General features: G+C 35.8%; 1 long non-coding RNA gene across 2 annotated transcripts; it reads left to right on the forward strand.

The window, feature by feature from the left end:
- Positions 1-215: 215 nt before the first annotated feature.
- Positions 216-3199, forward strand: LOC109792903 (uncharacterized). Of its 2 annotated transcripts, none has more exons than XR_003803498.2 (3): positions 216-299; positions 476-911; positions 2886-3199. It is a non-coding gene; the product is annotated as an uncharacterized LOC109792903 (long non-coding RNA). The 2 variants fall into 2 exon arrangements; XR_003803497.2 differs by having other exon boundaries at positions 476-865.
- Positions 3200-7728: the final 4529 nt, after the last annotated feature.

A 7728-nucleotide genomic window follows, 5' to 3' on the forward strand; every position in this document is an offset into this window, starting at 1 on the left:
TGCACTCGTTTTTTTTTGTTTTTTTTTATTTTTATGACTTTTTTACGTCGGACCTTGGCATGTCCGACGTAAATTTACATCAGTTTTTGACCCCCGACGTAAATTTTACGTCTCCCGTATTAACGTCTGATGCTTAAGTAGTTTCTTGATATCTTAAGTAGTTTAAATTGCCTAGAAATTGTCTGTTTGTCTTTTTTACTTTCAAATTCTAGGACCTTGGTCATCTTGAATTCACAGTAAATTCTGCTTTTTGGCCGGTTTTGTTTAAACATTTACAGGAAAAACTTCTTCTCACTGAGGTATGTTGGGAAGATACTTGAGTGCTTTGTATTCTTGTATGCACTATGGTTTGATTTGTGGATAATTCAATGAACATAGTGCTTAAGTTTAGTTGGACTAGATTGTAGATAATGTTGAAATTTTGGAATGCTTACTGTGCTAGAGTAATTGATTTTATTGGTGTTCTTTGTTACAGTCAAAGCTAAAGGAGTCACAATATCAGTTGACACCTTGGCGCTCAGATACAAGCCATGCTAATGTTGCTGTTGCCACACAATCACAATCTCACTTGAGTGGTGCAGCTTTGGCAACATTGGTATGTTCATTTTGTCATTTTGTACCTTTTCCTTGATATGCTTAAATATAATTCTAAATAGTTACATTTTTTTTATCAGAATAAAAATGGCCTTGAACTGGTACCTCAGCATATGTACTCCCAAGTAAAGCCTCAGGTCTCTGTTGATGCTCAGGCAGGCACTGATTGGGATCCATTGGGTCGCCACCAGAATGGCATGAGTGGTGGTGTAGCAATGGAACCAAGTGTTGATGCCGATGATTTGGGGAGATATTCACCTTTTCCAAGCAGGTGAGCCTGGTCAAATGGAGACTGCTACTGTGAACTGAATGTATTGGTGGGTTTTGTTTTCATGGAATCTTTGTTAAAGTGGTCCTGATGCATGCAATGTTGTTCCCTACCATTTGAATGAAGTGGATAGACTATTTTTTCTAGGCAATCTGTTTGTCACTCTTCTTAACAGGGGAGAGATCTTATTATTTAAACATGGAGACTTGTCTTTTTAAGCTGATCCATGAGATGAAATGCATTTTGTATGGCTCCATCGTTATCTAAATCAATGATATTATCATCATTATTAATTATTATCAGTGAATATGTAGGTTGACTAGAAGTCTAGAACTTACATGCTGTGACATGAATGTATTGGTGGGTTCTGTTTTCATGGAATCTTTGTTAAAGTGGTCCTGATGCATGCAATATCGTTCCCTACCATTTGACTAAAGTGGATAGACTATTCTTTCTAGGCAATCTGTTTGGCACTCTTCTTAACAGAGTAAAGATCTTATTATTTAAACATGGGAGACTTGTCATTTTAAGCTGATCCATGAGATGACATGCATTTTGTATGACTCCATTATTTAAATCAATGATATTGTTGTCATTATTAGTTATTATTAGTGAATATGTAGGTTGATTACAACTAACATAGTGTGACATGGTTGACAAATGGTTAGGGGTTCGATTCTCAGGTTCACATGTATCTGAAACAGCTGCTGGGAGATATTAACCCATTAAATGTATCTCAATACTTTGAAGGATTAGTCTTTAGCTTTCAGCTGGAGGATACCTGGACTTTACCAATAAATATTGGTTGACTAGATTTTCTATTGTTATCCTTAAAGTAACTGTTTAGAATTCAAGATGGTATTTTAGAGCTTAGCATAGATCTGAACTTGGGCTACCCTGGTGCAATATAAAAAAAATCAGTTCTACAATCTCCATAATCTAGATGCCCAATCCTAGGTGGGAGGTGTGTGTTGAGATTCTGCATCACCTGTAGAATATAGATATGGCCGAAGTAGAACTTATAAAGGGTTAAACAATTCTCACTTCAGGAGATGACTTTTGGGGTTTTGTTAGGCAGTAGGCACAGACCAAATTCAAGACAGGTATTCAATTATTGGGGGTACTTGAATGAAACTTTTTGCCCTTGGGACGGTTATTGATATGTGCATTTAGTTGTCCTGTCAGATATAGACTAATAGACTATAAAATAGGAAATTTAATTCTTGTGTTACTACAATGTTGCCAATTGCCAGCATGTAATGCTTCATAATGTTGTTCCAACGATAAATCATTGTATAATAATTGTGGAGTTGGCTTTGGTATCAAGGTTTCAAGTTGGCTTAGATAAGGATAATTCTGAAGTCTTGCATGTTGGCTTAGATAATTTTTTCTCTGAAGTCTTGTTTGTAGGGTTTGGTAGCTTAGTTCCTATTATTGATTATCTCTGTTGCCTGTTGGATAAAGTCTACTCCAGAACAAGTTGCTTAACTAATACTGATTTTTAATTGCAATGGGGCCTCAGGAAGGGATACTGTTCTGATTGCATGGATGTTTCAATATAGATAAAATGAATTCGTGCTTAGTTGAGATAAACTTGTTTATCTACCTTGTCTTATTTCATACCCCCTGGAATCTATGTCTCTCAGCTTGTTATTAAAATTTGTTGATTAAAATAGAAATTCTCTTATTTTTTGTCTCTTACAATTTGAGAAGGTCTGTAATCTATTAGCGATTTTTTAATAAAAAAAATGAATAAATGCTAATTATATGATTTTCCACCTGTATTCCAATTCTCACACATTTCTAACTAGGATGACGATAACAGTCATTCATGCAATCTTGTGTGGCATAGCCAGATACTCACCATCTCAAATGCATTTGATGCATGAAGCTACAACCAACACAGACATGCTAATCATTCATTAGCAACAAATTTTATATGAACATGTTAATAACGTAATATTTATTGGCAGATATTTAACTATATACTTCCAACAATAGACTGATAAGTAAATTTTCGCAGGTTTATAGGGAAACTCTTCCCTGTGGGAAAGTGGTAGCCATAAAACGAGCTCAAAAAGAATCAAAGCAGGGAGGGCCAGAATTCAAAGCTGAGATTGAACTTCTTTCAAGGGTCCACCACAAGAATCTGGTTAGCCTTGTGGGATTCTTCTTTGAACGAGAAGAACAAATGCTAGTTTATGAGTTTGTCCAAAATGGAGCTTTGAAGGATGCTCTCACGGGTATTTGTATATCTCCAGCCTGGTACTTAAAGCAAATATTACTATTTGTATTAAATTTTTAACTAATTAAATTGGATTATTACCTTTACATGCACCTTTTGGCCAGTACTCACCATTCAGTTTCCTCAGTGTTACCACATTGACAAAGCACTACATAATATCTGTTGTATCTGATGGAGCCATTATTTAAAAGGATAGATGAAGACACGAATAAGACAGATTCTTACTAAATTTGTCATACTTTAACAGTAAAATGGGAGAGTTTCTTACTCAAGGTTAGCACACATAATAGAGCAAGATAATAGAGAAAATAACCTAGCATGATCCTTTAATGCTCTGTTCATCTGCTATTGGACAGTACACTTCACTTTATCAATTGTCATCTAGGAACGGTGATAAAGCTAATGAGAATATCCTTTTACACAAGATTAAACAGCAGAACTATGTAATTGGTCTAAATAAATTTCATGTCTTTAGCAAAAGAAAATATATTAAAAAGAGAGAGAGATATAACCATAAAAAACAAGGAAATAATGTAGGAGAGAAAAGATAAATACAGACAATATGACTAATATGATTTGTTTCACTAATATGAATTGTTTCTTTGTTAGCATTATCTAAAGTAGATATCTCAAAAAGAAAAAAAGTCTCTTACAGTACTAAAAGACCAAAATATGTTAACATAAAGAAAAGAGACCAAAGTAAACTATCACCATTATATGGTAAATTCAACACTTTCTCCCCTTTTGATGTGTGAATTTTTCCCCACTCCCAACACGTGCCATAATCAATGCCTGTCTAGTTATATCCCAAATTTCAGTACCTTCTATTGCCAATCTTCTATCAAATATCATTTGCAAAATATCATAAATCTTCTTACAACTTTTGCACGTCTCCTACACATAACAATAAATTTAGAATTATCTGATGCATTTTGAAATGCAAATATACAAAGTTATTTAAATGAATGACATAATCTTACCCCTATAAAATGAGGGCCACTAATACTTGGATGATGAGAAATTGTAGCAGGTTGCATTTGAGGCACCTTAGAAGTCTCTCTCTCCTGTGGTGGAATGATCAATGGGTGAGAAATCCGGGAGAACCATTGCATATATCCATCTTCACAATCTATTGAATGCTCTAATTGATGGCTTGTAGCAGCAACATCCACCACATAATTTGCATAGTGCAACCATCTATCATCAATCTCCTCAAGAGAAATCACCATACTAGTAACATGTTGAGGTGATCTTGGGATGTGTTGAACATGTCCATATTGACGTAATACCCGCTCAGGCAAGTGTGCTTGCTTGTAGGTACCCCACCTAAGCCACCCTGAATATAGTGTTATATCTTTAAATGGTCGATAATATCTATGATGACTATAAGGCATCCAACAAACTTCATTAATGATGATTGCATCCAGTTCCTTCCTATATGGAAGCAAGTGGCCTATACTCTTGCTATGTGACCAACGACTAGCACGAGGATTTTGCTCCAAGTATTCCATGGACAACTAACGGGAACCAATCCGAGGAAAGTGCTCAAATATCCATGCCTGTTTCAAAATTAATAACCCAAATTAAATTAAATAAAGTCAAAAGCAATACAAAATTTTTACATTAAGCATAAAATAGTATGAAAAGTTTTCACCTGTAAAAGGGTCATGTAGCCACCTATTTGCTTAGTGCTATGGACACAAGCATCACCCAAGTACTCATACAAGAATGTCAAGGTAGCTGCACCCCATGCATAATCACTACAAGCTGAAAGGTCACGAAATAGGTCCAATAATGCTACATCCACATATGTTGTGCTCTTGTTAGCAAAAATCATGCAACCAACCAAGAATAGAAGAAAAGCCCTTGTAGCAAATTCCCAACGCTTCTCTTGGCACCTCGCATCATAAACATCTCTCAACCAACTCATGCGAACATGTGCACCTCTTGTAGCCCTTATCTCAAGGATTGCATCCTTGTGTGAGACTCCTAACAAATCCTCTAAGTATACACATGCAATGTCATGGTCCATGACCGGTTGACTAAAAAGTGCACCTCTAATTGGTAGGTGCAATAAGCATGACACATCATCAAGAGTGATGGTCATCTCTCCTATTGGCAAGTGGAATGAGCTTGTCTCTGGATGCCATCGCTCAACAAATGCAAACACAAGACCTTTATTCACCATCTGGTAGTTGCAAAGTAGAAGTGATGCCAAGCCAGACTTATCTACCAATTTTTGTATTTGGTGGTGCTTGATGACAAAACTTTTTACTTTTCTTCCATGATTGAAAATCTTAAGCTCACCACGATCCTAATGTTTTATGATCTTGTCATTATAAAAGTTTATTAAACATCAAATTTAAAAAATCCAACAACATTAATTACCTCGTCACTCCATAAGCGGGTTGCAACATGGTCTGAAAAATTCCTAAGGACCGACAAATCCTCAGGGCCTCCTAGAAATGACCTCGGTGCTTGAGGGTTCACAACACCATCTAACATGACCTCTTGAGGCTCCTCGTGATCATCGACTATAGGTACTTGAGCATTCACATGTTGCTTATCTTTTGTTAGTCGTTGACGCTTTCGTGCAACGCTACCACCTCTTGTCCGTGCCATAACTTCACATAAAGATATATAATCGGTCAATTTCAAAATACAAAGACAATTGATCAATCAATTTCAAACACACAAACCCTATAAAGAATCCTAAAAAGAAATGTAAAGATGAGATACAATGTTAATAAAATAGAGAAACAATGAGCGATAATAAATTACAGACAATAAGAACAAAAGAATATAGAAGAAGGTGGAGATAGTGAGGAGAATTACTTGGAGGAAAAACGCATATGACCTTACACCTTTTCCTTTGACACTAAACCGTGAGCTTACAGTTTATAACAAAATAAAAAAGGAAGAAGATATTACAAAAACTAAAAAGGGTAGAAGAGGAGGTAGAGAGGTCGGATAAGAAAGTGATGAAGAAGAAAAGATGAAAGGGGTAGAAAAGAAAGAAGATCAGGGGTGCGGGAAAAAGAAAGAAGAAGAGGGGTGTGGGGAAGAGAAAGAACAGGGGGTGCGAGGTGCGGGAAAAAAGAAGAAGAGGAGTGCGGGAAAGAGAAAGAAGAGGGGTGCGTAATGTCAGTAGGTGGTCTTGTAAGAGAAAAACTCGTACTTGTTCTATGGAAAGGAAATCTGCAATGGTTGAACCTTATGTACGCATGTGATGTCCCGGTATTGAGAAAGAAATCAGCCTGGAATGGATCGTATACTTCAAATTTCGAGTCAACAACCCTAACTCGAGCTCTTATATAAAAGAAAATCTTTGTGAAAAAGCTTTAGTATAAAGGATACTTACCAAAGTCAAGTCCTTCACCGGCAAATAGCCTTTCTTATGCTGGTTATGGTATGGCTAGTCTTTTTTTCTATTCAGAATGATTGTAAAAGTATATTCATATTACCCTTGAAAGTTGCTTGATGACATTGAGCGGATTCTTATTCCTGTGGAAAAAGGCTTTGGGAAGAAGAGGGGTGTGGGGTGTGGGGTGCCGGGAAGAGGGTGCCGGGAAGAGAGATGTAAATTTAGGAATTTCATTTTTTTTTAAAAAGGGTAATTTAGAGATTTTATATATATATTTTTTAAAATGGGGTGTGTTTATACGAGAACGGAGGTGTGTTTATCATCTGCCACATTGAATTCTTCATCGTGGTTTTCACAAGTATCTTGTTACCACTACTGTACTTTGCCTTTGGGCTTTCTTCAATTTGGGCCTTAAAACTTTTGGGGTTTGAAGGTAAACATAAACTCAATTGGTATGCATCAGAATTACGGATGGCAATGGGGTCCCGTGGGGGCGGGTAATAGTAAACTCGCCCCCCTCGGTGAATGAAAATTGGCCCTATACCCACCTCATATCCGCGCGGGTATCCATTAAGTGGGTATCCATAAATTTCTTGAATATCCACGGATATCTATGGATATTTATAAATTTTTAAGAAATTAAAAAAATTATATTACAAATAATTTTAAATTTATATTTAATGTCATTGAAATATTAAAAATAAAAATTCAATGTTAATTTTGTTGAAATAATAATAAAATGCAAGATAATCAATAACTTAAAATACATCAATTTCACAAGTAAGTTAAAGTTTCATCACAAAGCTACAATAATTCAATCTCATAATTCCAAACAAAAGTAAACAACTTAAAATACATAAATTTTATTGGTCTAAGCAAAGCTAGAAAATTAATCAAATTACATCCAACATAATTCTATAACATGCTTAACACATGTTGGTAACTTCATCAACCTCACTTTTCTAGGAAAATAAGATGAGAGAGTGTAGTTTTAGGGTTATGTGGTACAAGTATAATTATGATATTTAAGAAATATTATTAAACGGGTACCCGCAAGTATGAATATCATCATACCCGCCCCCGCCCCATTTATAAACGGGTAAAAATTTATTCGTCCCCATTATTCGTGGGTACCCAATTAGTCTATCCATTTATTATCCGTAACAGATTTTACCCGCAGATACCCACGAGTATAGGTATTTTTGTCATCCCTAATCAGAATCATCACTCGCATTTAGAGTGATACACGGTTGTTGT

The sequence above is a fragment of the Cajanus cajan genome, chromosome 10, assembly GCF_000230855.2.
Source record: "Cajanus cajan strain Asha chromosome 10, NIPB_CcT2T_4, whole genome shotgun sequence".
NCBI classification, from domain to species: domain Eukaryota; kingdom Viridiplantae; phylum Streptophyta; class Magnoliopsida; order Fabales; family Fabaceae; genus Cajanus; species Cajanus cajan.